We start from the raw sequence: 14,146 nt of genomic DNA, 5'->3' as shown, positions 1-14,146 counted from the left end.
GAGGGACTGGGAGTGATTGTGAGTGACTGGGAGAGCCATGGAGGGGAACAGGAGGGGCAGATGGGGAGTGGGATGGGATTGGGAGGGACTGGCGAGGAGTGGGAGGAGACTGCGAGGTAGTGGGAGGGAAGTGGGAAAGGATGAGGGACTGGGAGGGACTGGGAGGCAGTGGGAGGAGACTGGGAAGGGACTGGGAGGGGATTTGGAGGGACTGGGAGAGAGTCATAGGGGATTGGGAGCTGATGGAGGAGACTGGAAGGGGACTGGGATATACTGGGAGCCAGTAGGATAGACTGGGAAGGATTGGGAGAGGACTGGGTGGGAGTGATAGAGACCTGGGAGGGACTGGGAAGGGACTGGGAGAGACTGGGAGGGGACTGGGATGGACCTGGCAAGAACTGGATTGGGACTGGGAGAGGACTGTGAGAGAACTGGGATGGGCCTGGAAGGGACTGGGAAGGACTGGGAGTGTGAAAGTACTGGGAAAGGAGTGGAATGGGATTGTGAGGGACTGGGAGGGAGTGGGTGGGATTCAGAGGAACTGGGAGAGAGTTGGATGGACTGGGAAGGGATCTGGGAGAGACTCGAGGGGACTGGGATGGACTGGGAAGGGGACTGAGGTGGCATGGAGGGGTATGGGACTGGGAGGTACTGCGAAGGGACTGAGAGGGCAATGGGATGGACTGGGAGGAACTGGTGTGGAACTGGGAAGGGGGGGGAAGGCCAGAGAGAGAATGGGAGGGGAATGGGTTGGACCTGGTTAAAGACTGGATTGGGACTGGGAGAGGACTGGGAGGGTATTAGGAGAGGCCTGGAAGGGTCTGAGAAGGACTGGGATGTACTGGGAAAGGCCTGGAATGGGATTGTGAGACTGGGATGGAACTGGGGGGGGATTGGGAAGGGAGTGAGTGGGATTCAGAGGAACTGGGAGAGTCTGGGATGGACTTAGAGTGGGCTGGGCTGGGAAGGGATCTGGGAAGGAGTGAGAGGACTGGGAGGGACTGGGAAGAGGACAGAGAGCTGTCAGGGAGGGGAATGGGACTGGGAGGTACTGGTATGGGACAGGGAGGGGAATGGGAGGGACTGATGGGAAGTGGGAGAGGAATGAGATGGCCTGGGAGGGGATCTGGAATGGATTGTGAGAGAGTGGGAAGGGATTGGGATAGACTGGGAGCTAGGGGGATGGACTGGGAAGGATTGGGAAGGGGCTGGGTGGGAGTGATAGAGGATTGGAAGGAAATGGGAGAGGACTGGAATGGGACTGGGAAGGGACCGGGATGGACCTGGTAAGGACTGGATTTGGACTGGGAGGTATTGGGAGAGGACTGTGAGGGAACTGGGATAGGCCTGGAAGGGACTGAGAAGGACTGGGAGGGGACTGAGAGGTGGCAGGGAGGGGACTGGGCCAGGGAGAGGATTGGGGGGAATGGGAAGGGGTTTGGAATGGATTGGGACTGGGCCAGAGTGGGAGGGGAGTGGAAAGGTAGTGGGAGGGTGTGCAAGGTAGTTGGAGGGCACTGGAAGGGACTAGGAGGGGATTGGGATGGACTGGGAAGGGACTGGTGAGGATTGGATTGGGACTGGGAGAAGCCTGGAAGGTACTGAGAAGAAGTGGGAGGGGACTGGGATGTACTGGGAAAGGAGTGGGATGGGATTGAAAGAGACTGGGGTGGGACTGGGAGGGGGTTGTAGGGAGTGGGTGGGATTCAAAGGAACTGGGAAGGACCGGGAGGAGACTGGGAGTGGGGTGGACTGGGAATAGTGGAACTGGGAGGGGACTGTGAGGGATTGGATGGGACTGGGAAGGGGCCTGAGAGGTGGCAGGGAGGGAAGTGGGACTGGGAGGTACTGGGATGGGATAGGGAGGAGATTGTAAGGGACTCATGGGAACTTGTGGAGAAATGGGAGGGAATGGGAAAGGACTGGAAGGGGACTGGAATATACTGGGAGACTGTGGGATGGACTGGGAAGGATTGGGGGAGGGCTGGGTGGGACTGATAGGGGCTTGGGAGGGACTGGGAGAGACTGGGATGGACCTGATGACGACTGGACTGAGACTGGGAGGGACTAGGAGATGACTGTGAGGGAACTGGGAAAGATCTGGAAGGGACTGAAAAGGACAGGGAGGGGAGTGGGATGTCCTGGGAAAGGAGTGGAATTGGATTGTGAGAGACTGGGCTGGGACTGGGAGGGGGCTGAGAGAGAGTGGGTGGGACTGGGAACAACTGAGCTGAACTGGGAGGGGACTGGGAAGGGGCCTGAGAGGTGCCAGGGAGGGGAATGGGACTGGGAGGTAGTGGGATGGGGCAGGGAGGGGAATGGGAGAGACTGATGGGAAGTTAGAAAGGAATGGGCTGGGCTTGGAGGGAGTGGGAGGGGATTGGGAGGGAATGTGATGGGGTCTGGAATGGATTATGAGTGACTGGGAGGGCACTGAGCCAGAGTGGGAGGGGATTGGAAGGGATTGGGATGTACTGGGAGCTAGTGGGATGGACTGGGAAGGATTGGGTGAGGCTGGGTGGGACTGGGAGTGGATTGAGAGGAACTGGGAGAGGTTGGGAGGGACTGGAGTTGGACTGAGACTGGGAGGGGACTGAGGTGGACCTGCTAAGGACTGGATTAGGACTGGGAGGAAAATGGGAGAGGAGTGGAAGGGACAGAGAAGGACTGGGAGGGGAGTGGGATGTACTGGGAAATGTCTGGAATGGGATTATGAGAGACTGGGAAGGAGACTGAGAGGTGGCAATGAGGAGAATGGGTCTGGGAGGGACAGGGATGGTAATGGGAGGAAGTGGTGGGAACTGGGGGAGGAATGGGATGCACTGGGCTGGAGTAGGAGGGCATTGGGAGGGAATGGGAAGGGATCTGGAATGGATTGTGAGTGACTGGAGGGGACTGGGCCAGAGTGGGAGTGGACAGGGCAGATACTGGGAGGGGAATGGGAAGGCAGTGTGAGGGTGTGAAAGGAGTTGGGGTGGCCTGGAAGGCCCTGGGAGAGTATTGAGAGGGAGTGTGAGGGGACTGGAAGGAGACTGGGATATACTGGGAGCTAGTTGGATGGAGTGGGAAGGATTGGGTGGGGCTGTGTGGGACTGATATGGGATTGGGAGGAGATTGGAAAGGACTGGGAGGGGAGTGGGATGTGTTGGGAAAGGACTGGAATGGGATTGTGAGAGACTGGTAGGGGATTGGGAGGGAGTGGATGGGATTCAGAGCAGCTAGGAAGGACTGGGAGGGCATTGGAATGGACTGGGAGGGAGTGGGATGGACTGGGAAGGGATCTGGGAGTGAGTGGAACTGTGAGGGGATTGGGAAGGTAGTTGGAGGGGGCTGGAAGGGACTTGGAGGGGATTGAGAGGGAGTGGGAGGTGACTGGTAGGGGACTGGGATATAGTGGGAGCTGGTGGGAGGAACTGGGAATGATTGGGAGGGGGCTGGGTGGGAGTGATAGAGGACTGGAAGGGACTGGAATGGGACTGGGAAGGGACGTGGGGGGACTGAGAGAGACTGGGAGGGGACTGGGATGGACCTGGTAAGGACTGGATTGGGACTGGGAGAGGACTGTGAGGGGACTGTGAGAGGCCAGGAAGGGACTGAGAAGGACTGGGAGGGATTGAGAGGAACTGGGAAGGACTTAGAGGAGACTGGGAGGGCATTGGGATGGAGTGGGAAGGGGCCTGAGAGGTGTCAGGGAGGAGAGTGGCCTGGGAGGGCATTGGGAGGGAATGGGACGGGATCTGGAATGGATTGTGAGTGTCTGGGAGGGGACTGGGCCAGAGTGGGAGGGGACTGGGAAGGTAGTGGGAGGGTGTGAAAGGTAGTTGGGGTGGCCTGGAAGGCATTGTGAGGGACTGGGAGGGGACTGGGATGTACTGGGAGCTAGTAGGATGGACTGGGAAGGATTGGAAGGGGGCTGGGTGAGACTGGGAGGGGATTGGGAGGGAAGGGAAAGGGATGGGAAGGACTGGATTTGGACTGGGAGAGGCCTGGAAAGGACTGAGGAGGACTGGAAGGAGACCAGGAGGGATTGGGTAGGACTGGGGTGGGATTGTGAGGGACTGGCAAGGCGTGGGAGGAGACTTGGAGGGACTGAGAGGTAGTGGGAGGGAAGTGGGAAAGGATGAGGGATGGAGTGGAGGGATTGGGAGGGACTGGGATGGGCTGGGAGGGGATGTGGAGGGCCTGGGAGAGAGGGATAGGGGCTCGGGAGTTAGTGGAGGGGACTGGGATATACTGGGAGATAGGGGGATGGAGTGGGAGAGATTTGGAATGGATCTGGAATGGATTGTGAGTGAGTGGAATGGCAATAGAAAGGGACTAGGAGGGAGTGGGAGGGGACTGGGAGAGGACTGAAAAGGCCTGGGAGGGCAGTGGGATGTAGTGGGAAAGGAGTGTAATGGGATAGTGAGGGACTGGGAAGGGATTGGGAGTGAGTGGGTGGGATTCAGAGGAACGGGGAGGGAGTGGGAGGGAGTAGGATGGGCTGGGAAGGGATCTGGGAAGGACTGAGCTGAACTGGGAGAGGACTGGGAAGGGGCCTGAGAGGTGTCAGGGAGGGGAATTGAATGTGACTGTGTGGGGATTGGGAGAGACTGGGATAGACTGGGAGGGATTGGGAGGGCATTGGGACAGACTGGGAGGGAATGGGATGGAGTGGGAAGGGATCAGGGATGGACTGGAGGGATTGGGAGGGACTGGGATGACCTGGGAGGGGATGTGGAGGGAGAGAGGGATAGAGGCTTGGGAGTTAGTGGAGAGCACTTGGATATACTGGAAGATGATGGAATGGAGTGGGAGAGGATTGGGAGGGAATGGAGAGGGATCTGGAATGGATTGTGAGTGACTGGGAGAGGACTGGAATGGCACTAGGGACTGGGAGAGACTGCGAGGGGACTGGATTGGGGCTGGGAGGGAAATGGGAGAGGACTGGAAGGGACTGGGAGGGGAGTGGGATGTACTGGGAAAGGAGTGGAATGGGATTGTGAGAGACTGGGAGGGAATGGGAAGGGATCTGGAATGGATTGTGAGTGACTGGGAGGGGATTGGGTCGGAGTGGGAGAGGACTGGGGACTGGGAGGCACTTGGGAGGTGACTGTAAGGGGACTGGGATGTACTGGGAGCTAGTGGGATGGACTGGGAAGGATTGGGTGAGGCCGGGTGGGACTGGGAGTGGATTGAGAGGAAATGGGAGAGGACTGGGACTGGGATGGACCCAGTAAGTACTGGATTAGGACTGGGAGGGCAGTGGGAGAGGACTGGAAGGGACAGAGAAGGACTGGGAGGGGAGTGGGATGTACTGGGAAAGGAGTGGAATTGGATTATGAGAGACTGGGATGGGACTGGGAGGGGAGTGAGAGAGAGTGGTTGGGACTGGGAAGGAGACTGAGAGGTGACAGAGAGGGGAATGGGTCTGGGAGGGTAATGGGAGGGACTGTTGGGAACTGGGAGAGGAATGGGATGCACTGGGCTGGAGTAGGAGGGCATTGGGAGGAAATGGGAAGGGATCTGGAATGGATTGTGAGTGACTGGAGGGGACTGGGCCAGAGTGGGAGCAGACTGGGAGGGTAATGGGAAGGTAGTTGGAGGGGCCTGGAAGGGCCTTGGAGGGGACTGAGAGGGAGGTGACTGGAAGGAGACTGGGATATTCTGGGAGCTAGTGGGATGGACTGGGAAGGACTGGGAGGGAGCTGGGTGGGAGTGATAGAGGACTGGGAGGAAATGGGAGGGGACTGGAGTTGGACTGGGAAGGAACTGGGTGGGACTGAGAGAGACTGGGAGGGGACTGAGATGGACCTGGTAAGGACTGGATTGGGACTGGGAGAAGACTGAGAGAGAACTGGGAGAGGCCAGGAAGGGATTGGGAAGGACTTGGAGGGGAGTGGGAGGGATTGAGAGGAACTGGGAAGGACTTGGAGGAGACTGGGAGGGCATTGGGATGGAGTGGGAAGGGGACTGGGAAGGAGTGAGTGGGACTGGGAGGGATTGGGTGAGACTGGGCAGGGGCCTGGGAGGTGTGAGGGAGGGGAATGGGCCTGGGAGGTCTTGGGATGGGACAGGGAGGGGAATGGGAGGGAGTGATGGAAGTGGGATGGGATTGGGAGGGACTGGCGAGGCGTGGGAGGAGACTTGGAGGGACTGAGAGGTAGTGGGAGGGAAGTGGGAAAGGATGAGGGATGGAGTGGAGGGATTGGGAGGGACTGGGATGGCCTGGGAGGGGATGTGGAGGGCCTGGGAGAGAGGGATAGGGGCTCGGGAGTTAGTGGAGGGGACTGGGATATAGTGGGATGGAGTGGGAGAGATTGGGAATGGATCTGGAATGGTTGTGAGTGAGTGGAATGGCAATAGAAAGGGACTAGGAGGGAGTGGGAGGGGACTGGGATGGAGCTGGAAAGGACTGAAAAGGCCTGGGAGGGCAGTGGGATGTAGTGGGAAAGGAGTGTGATGGGATAGTGAGGGACTGGGAGGAAATGGGAGGGGACTGGAGTTGGGCTGGGAAGGGACCGGGTTGGACTGAGAGAGACTGGGAGGTGACTGGGATGGACCTGTAAGGACTGGATTGGGACTGGGAGAGGAGTGCGAGGGAACTGGGAGAGGCCTGGAAGGGGCTGGGGAGGACTGGGAGTGGGAAGGAGTGGGATGGACTGGGAAGGGATCTATGAATGACTGAAGTGACTGGGAAGGATTGGGTGAGGCTGGGAAGGTGCCTGAGAGGTGTGAGGGAGGGGAATGGGACTGGGAGGTCCTGGAATGGGACTGGGAAGAGAATGGGAGGGATTGATGGAAGTGGGATGGGATTGGGAGAGAATGGGAAGGGATCTGGAATGGTTTGTGAGTGACTGGGAGGGGACTGGGAGGCAATCGGAGAGGAGTGGGAGTGAGATGTACTGGGAAGGGAGTGGAATGAGGTTGTGAGAGACAGGGATGGGACTGGGAGGGATTTGGGAGTGGGTGGGATTCAGAGGAACTGTGGGAGACTGGGAAGGACTGGGAGGGCATTGGGATGGAGTGGCAGGGAGTGGGATGGAGTGGCAGGGAGTGGGATGGACTGGGAAGGATTAAGCGGAACTGGGGGGGGGACTGGGAGGGATTAGGTGGGACTGGGCAGGGGCCTGAGAGGTGTCAGGGAGGGGAATGGGCCTGGGAGGTGCTGGGATGGGACAGGGAGGGGAATGGGATTGACTGAGATGGAGTGGGAGGGGACTTGGAGGGAATGGGAAGGGATCTGGAATGGATTGTGGGTGACTGGGAGGGGACTTAGAAGGGACTGGGAAGGGAATGAGAAGGAATTGGGAGGGTCTGAAAGGTAGTTGGAAGGGACTGGGAGGGACAGAGAGAGACTGAAAGGAGACTGGGATGGACCTGGTAAGGACTGGATTGGGACTGGGTGAGGGCTGGGTTGTACTGGGAAAGGACTGGAATGAGAGGGCTTGGAAGGGGCCTGGATGGGAACTGAAAGTGATCCTAGGAAGCACTGGGACAGACTAGGAGGGATTGGGAGGTGGTCTGGGAGAGACTGGAGCAGGATTGGGCAGGGACTGGGATGGGATTAGAGAGGGGCTGGGAGAGGTCTGGGAGGGAACTGGAAGGCACTGCAGAGGAATTGGGAGGGACTGGGAAGGATTCGGAGAGGTCTGGAAAGGAACTGGGAGGGACTGGGAGGGGGCTTGATGGGACTGGGAATCTTACCTGGAGGCACTGGGAGCAGCTCTGGGGGCGCTGGGAGCCTCCACTGTGCCCCTGCCGCCGTTTGGTCTCCCTCCCCCCCTCCCTCCCTCCCTCCTGGCGCTGACAGAGCAGGAGGGCCAGAGCCACGCTCTGATTGGCCAGCGGGGCTCGGGCAGCAGCGCTCCCATTGGCTGCGCTGGGCCAGCCCCCCAGTTTGGGAACAGTGCATCCCAGTTCAGGACCAGCCCCCCAGTTTGGGAACAGTGCGTCCCAGTTTGGGACCAGTCACCCCAGTTTGGGAACAGTGCGTCCCAGTTCAGGACCAGCCCCCCAGTTTGGGAACAGTGCGTCCCAGTTCGGGACCAGTCACCCCAGTTTGGGAACAGTGTGTCCCAGTTCGGGACGAGCCCCCCCAGTTTGGGAACAGTGCGTCCCAGTTCGGGACCAGCCCCCCCAGTTTGGGAACAGTGCGTCCCAGTTCAGGACCAGCCCCCCCAGTTTGGGAACAGTGCGTCCCAGTTTGGGAACAGTCACCCCAGTTTGGGCACAGTGTGTCCCATTTCGGGACCAGCCCCTCCCAGTTTGGGAACAGTGCATCCCAGTTCGGGACCAGCCCCTCCCAGTTTGGGAACAGTGTGTCCCATTTCGGGACCAGCCCCTCCCAGTTTGGGAACAGTGCGTCCCAGTTCGGGACCAGCCCTTCCCAGTTTGGGAACAGTGCGTCCCAGTTCGGGACCAGCCCTTCCCAGTTTGGGAACAGTGCGTCCCAGTTCGGGACCAGCCCTTCCCAGTTTGGGAACAGTGCATCCCAGTTCGGGACCAGCCCCCCCAGTTTGGGAACAGTGTGTCCCAGTTCGGGACCAGTCCCCCCCAGTTTTGTTCCAGTGTGCCCCAGTTTTGGACCAGACCCCCCCAGTCTGTGACCACTCCCCTGCAGTTTGGGTTGAGTGTGTCCCAGTTTGGGCCCAGTTTGCCCCACTTGGGGTCCAGTTCCCTCCCAGTCCCTTCCATTCCCCTCCCACTTCTGTTCCAGTCCCTCCCACTCCCCATCCAGTTCTTCCCAGTCCCCTCCAGTCCCTCCCAGTCTTTGCCGGTTCCCTCCCACACCCTCCCAGTTTCCTCGCAGTTCCTGCCCAGTCCCATCCCAGTGCTTCCCAATTCCATCCAGTACCTCCAACACACCTTCATGTCCCCTCCCAGTCTGTCCCAGTCCCTACCACTTCGGTTCCAGTCCCCAGCCCTCCCCTCCCAGTCCCTCCAAATCCCTTTCCAGTACCTCCCAGTTCCCTCCCAACTCGCTCCCAGTCCCTAACAGTTCTCTCCTACTCCCTCCCAATGCCTCCCACTTCCTTCCCAGTCCCCCGCCCAGTCCCCTCCCATTTCCATCCCACAACTTCCCAGGCCCTCCAAATTCTATCCCAATCCTTCTCATTTCCCTCCCAGCCCCTCCCAGGGAGCCTGACTGGGAGGGACTGGGAGGGAACTGGGTGTGATGGGCAGGGATGGGGCACAGGGTGCAGTCTGTGAGGGATTGTCAGGGACTGGGAGATAATTGGTAGGCACTGGGAGGGAACTGGTTGTGACTGTGTGGGGATAGGGAGAGACTGGGAGGGCATTGGGACGGACTGGGAGGGAATGGGATGGAGTGGGAAGGGATCAGGGATGGAGTGGAGGGACTGGGATGGCCTGGGAGGAGACGTGGAGGGAGAGAGTGATAGGGGCATGGGAGTTAGTGGAGGGGACTGGGATATACTGGGAGATAGTGGAATGGAGTGGGAGTGGATTGGGAGGGAATGGAGAGGGATCTGGAATGGATTGTGAGTGACTGGGAGAGGACTAGAATGGCACTAGGGACTGGGAGAGACTGAGAGAGGACTTGGATGGACCTGGAAAGGACTGGATTGGGACTAGGAGGGAAATGGGAGAGGATTGGAAGGGACTGAAAAGGACTGGGTGCGGAGTGGGATGTACTGGGAAAGGAGTGGAATGGGATTGTGAGAGAGTGGGATGGGACTGGGAGGGAATGGGTGGGATTCAGAGACACGGGGAAGGAGTGGGATGAGTGGGAGGGAGTGAGATGGACTGGGAAGGGATCTGGGAAGGAGTGAGCTGAACTGGGAGAGGACTGGGAAGGAGCCTGAGAGGTGTCAGGGAGGGGAATGGGCCTGGGAGGTGCTGGGATGGGACATGGAGGAGAATGGGAGGGACTGCTGGGAAGTGGGAGGGGACTGGGCCAGAGTGGGAGGGTGTGAAAGGTATTTGAGGTGGCCTGGAAGGCATTGTGAGGGACTGGGAGGGGACTGGGATGTACTGGGAGCTAGTGGGATGGACTGGGAAGGATTGGAAGGGGGCTGGGTGAGACTGGGAGGGGATTGGGAGGAAATGGGAGCAGACTGGGAGGGACAGAGAGAGACTGGGAGGGGATTGGGAGGGAAGGGGAAGGGATGGGAAGGGGAGTGGGAAGGGGCTGGTAAGGACTGGATTTGGTTTGGGAGAGGCCTGGAATGGACTGAGGAGGACTGGAAGGAGATCAGGAGGGATTGGGTAGGACTGGAATGGGATTGTGAGAGACTGGGAAGGGATTGGGAGTGAGTGGGTGGGATTCAGAGGAACGGGGAGGGAGTGGGAGGGAGTAGGATGGGTTGGGAAGGATTGAGCTGAACTGGGAGAGGACTGGGAAGGGGCCTGAGAGGTGTCAAGGGAGGGAAATTGGACTGGGAGGTGCTGGGATGGGACAGGGAGGGGATTTGGAAAGGATTGTGAGTGACTGGGAGGGGAGTGGGCAGGTGGTGGGAGGGTGTGAAAGGTGGTTGGAGTGGCATGGGAGGGGACTGGGATATACTGGGAGCCAGTGGGATGGTCTGGGAAGGATTGGGAGGGGGCTGGGTGGGACTGATAGAGGACTGGGAGGAAATGGGAGAGGACTGTGAGGGACTGGAGTTGGACTGGGAAAGGACTCATCCCAGTCCTCTCCCAGTCCTCAGTCCCTGCCAGTCCTGTCCCATTCCTTCCTAGTCCTCTCCCAGACCGTCCCAGTCCCAATCCAGTCCTTCCCTGTCCATCCCAGTGTCTCCCAGTATGCCCCAGTCCCCTTCCAGACTAGGGTGATTGTGAGTGAGTGGGAGAGGCAGGGAGGGGAATGGGAGGGAGAGCTGGGAAGTGGGATGGGATTGGGAGGGACTGGTGAGGAGTGGGAGGAGACTGAGAGGGAAGTGGGAAAGGATGAGGGATGGAGTGGAGGGATTGGGAGGGACTGGGATGGCCTGGGAGGGGATGTGGAGGGCCTGGGAGAGAGGGAGAGGGGCATGGGAGTTAGTGGAGGGGACTGGGATATACTGGGAGATAGTGGAACGGAGTGGGAGTGGATTGGGAGGGAATGGAGAGGGATCTGGAATGGATTGTGACTGGGAGAGGACTGGAATGGCACTAGGGAATGGGAGAGACTGGGATGGAGCTGGAAAGGACTGGATTGGGACTGGGAGAGGATTGGGAGGGAAATGGGAGAGGATTGGAAGGGACTGAAACGAACTGGGTGCGGAGTGGTATGTACTGGGAAAGGAGTGGAATGGGATTGTGAGAGAGTGGGATGGGACTGGGAGGGGTTTGGGAGGGAGTGGGTGGGATTCAGAGACACGGGGAAGGAGTGGGAGTGAGATGGACTGGGAAGGGATCTGGGAAGGACTGAGCTAAACTGGGAGAGGACTGGGAAGGAGCCTGAGAGGTGTCAGGGAGGGGAATGGGCCTGGGAGGTGCTGGGATGGGACAGGGAGGGGACAGGGAGGGGACTGGGAGGGACTGCTGGGAAGTGGGAGAGGAATGAGATGGAATGGGAGGGAGTGGAAGGGGATTGGGAGGGAAGGGAAAGGGATCTGGAATGAATTGTGAGTGACTGGGAGGGGACTGGGGACAGGGAGGGGATTAGGAGGGAGTGGGAGGTGACTGGAAGGGGACTGGGATATTGTGGGAGCCAGTGGGATGGACTGGGAAGGATTGGGATGGGGCAGGGTGGGAGTGATAGAGGACTGGGAGGGGACTGGGATGGGACTGGGAAGGGACTGGGCGGGACTGAGAGAGACTGGGAGGGGACTGAGGTGGACCTGGTAAGGACTGGACTGGGACTGGGAGTGGACTGTGAGGGAACTGGGAGAGGCCAGGAAGGGACTGGGAGGGGAGTGGGAGGGATTGAGAGGACCTGGGAAGGCCTTGGAGGAGACTGGGAGGGCATTGGGATGGAGTGGGACGGAGTGGGAAGGGGCCTGAGAGGTGTCAGGGAGGAGAGTGGCTTGGGAGGGCATTGGGAGGGAATGGGAAGGGATCTGGAATGGATTGTGAGTGACTGGGAGGGGACTGGGCCAGAGTGGGAGGGTGTGAAAGGTATTTGGGGTGGCCTGGAAGGCATTGTGAGGGACTGGGAGGGGACTGGGATGTACTGGGAGCTAGTGGGATGGACTGGGAAGGATTGGAAGGGGGCTGGGTGAGACTGGGAGGGGATTGGGAGGGAAGGGAAAGGGATGGGAAGGGGAGTGGGAAGGGGCTGGTAAGGACTGGATTTGGATTGGGAGAGGCCTGGAATGGACTGAGGAGGACTGGAAGGAGACCAGGAGGGATTGGGTAGGACTGGAATGGGATTGCGAGAGATTGGGAGGGGATTGGGAGGGAGTGGGATGGACTGGGAAGGGATCTGGGAAGGAGTGAGTGGGACTGGGAGGGATTGGTTGAGACTGGGAAGGGGCCTGAGAGGTCTTGGGATGGGACAGGGAGGGGAATGGGAGGGAGTGATGGAAGTGGGATGGGATTGGGAGGACTGGTGAGGCATGGGAGGAGACTTGGAGGGACTGAGAGGTAGTGGGAGGGAAGTGGGAAAAGATGAGGGATGGAGTGGAGGGATTGGGAGGGACTGGGATGGCCTGGGAGGGGATGTGGAGGGCCTGGGAGAGAGGGATAGGGGCTCGGGAGTTAGTGGAGGGGACTGGGATATACTGGGAGATAGTGGGATGGAGTGGGAGAGATTTGGAATGGATCTGGAATGGATTGTGAGTGAGTGGAATGGCAATGGAAAGGGACGAGGAGGGACTGACAGAGTGGGAGGGGACTGGGATGGAGCTGGAACGGACTGGATTGGGACTGGGAGAGGACTGGAAAGGACTGAAAAGGACTGGGAGGGCAGTGGGATGTAGTGGGAAAGGAGTGTAATGGGATAGTGAGGGACTGGGAAGGGATTGGGAGTGAGTGGGTGGGATTCAGAGGAACGGGGAGGAAGTGGGAGGGAGTAGGATGGGCTGGGAAGGGATCTGGGAAGGACTGAGCTGAACTGGGAGAGGACTGGGAAGGGGCCTGAGAGGTGTCAAGGGAGGGGAATGAGACTGGAAGGTGCTGGGATGGGACAGGGAGGGGATTTGGAAAGGATTGTGAGTGACTGGGAGGGGAGTGGGCAGGTGGTGGGAGGGTGTGAAAGGTGGTTGGAGTGGCATGGGAGGGGACTGGGATATACTGGGAGCCAGTGGGATGGGCTGGGAAGGATTGGGAGGGGGCTGGGTGGGACTGATAGAGGACTGGGAGGAAATGGGAGAGGACTGTGAGGGACTGGAGTTGGACTGGGAAAGGACTCATCCCAGTCCTCTCCCAGTCCTCAGTCCCTGCCAGTCCTGTCCCATTCCTTCCCAGTCCTCTCCCAGACCGTCCCAGTCCCAATCCAGTCCTTCCCTGTCCATCCCAGTGTCTCCCAGTATGCCCCAGTCCCCTTCCAGACTAGGGTGATTGTGAGTGAGTGGGAGAGGCAGGGAGGGGAATGGGAGGGAGAGCTGGGAAGTGGGATGGGATTGGGAGGGACTGGTGAGGAGTGGGAGGAGACTGAGAGGGAAGTGGGAAAGGATGAGGGATGGAGTGGAGGGATTGGGAGGGACTGGGATGGCCTGGGAGGGGATGTGGAGGGCCTGGGAGAGAGGGAGAGGGGCATGGGAGTTAGTGGAGGGGACTGGGATATACTGGGAGATAGTGGAACGGAGTGGGAGTGGATTGGGAGGGAATGGAGAGGGATCTGGAATGGATTGTGACTGGGAGAGGACTGGAATGGCACTAGGGAATGGGAGAGACTGGGATGGAGCTGGAAAGGACTGGATTGGGACTGGGAGAGGATTGGGAGGGAAATGGGAGAGGATTAGGGATGGAGTGGAGGGATTTGGGAGGGACTGGGATGGCCTGGGAGGGGATGTGGAGGGCCTGGGAGAGAGGGATAGGGGCTTGGGAGTTAGTGGAGGGAATTGGGATGCAGAGGGAGGGAAGTGGTAGGGACTGCAAGGGAATTGGGAGGGACTGGAGGGATTCGGAGAGGTCTGGAACGGGCCTGGGAGGGGACTTGTTGAGACCGGGACCCGTACCTGGAGGCACTGGGAGCCATCTGGGAAGCACTGGGAGCCATCCTGGGAGGACGGGGAGCCATCCTGGAGGCTCTGGGAGCCATCTGGGAAGCACTGGGAGCCAT

This window comes from Pogoniulus pusillus, chromosome 26 (assembly GCF_015220805.1).
Source record: "Pogoniulus pusillus isolate bPogPus1 chromosome 26, bPogPus1.pri, whole genome shotgun sequence".
Lineage (NCBI taxonomy): Eukaryota > Metazoa > Chordata > Aves > Piciformes > Lybiidae > Pogoniulus > Pogoniulus pusillus.
This window is presented reverse-complemented; position numbering follows the sequence as displayed.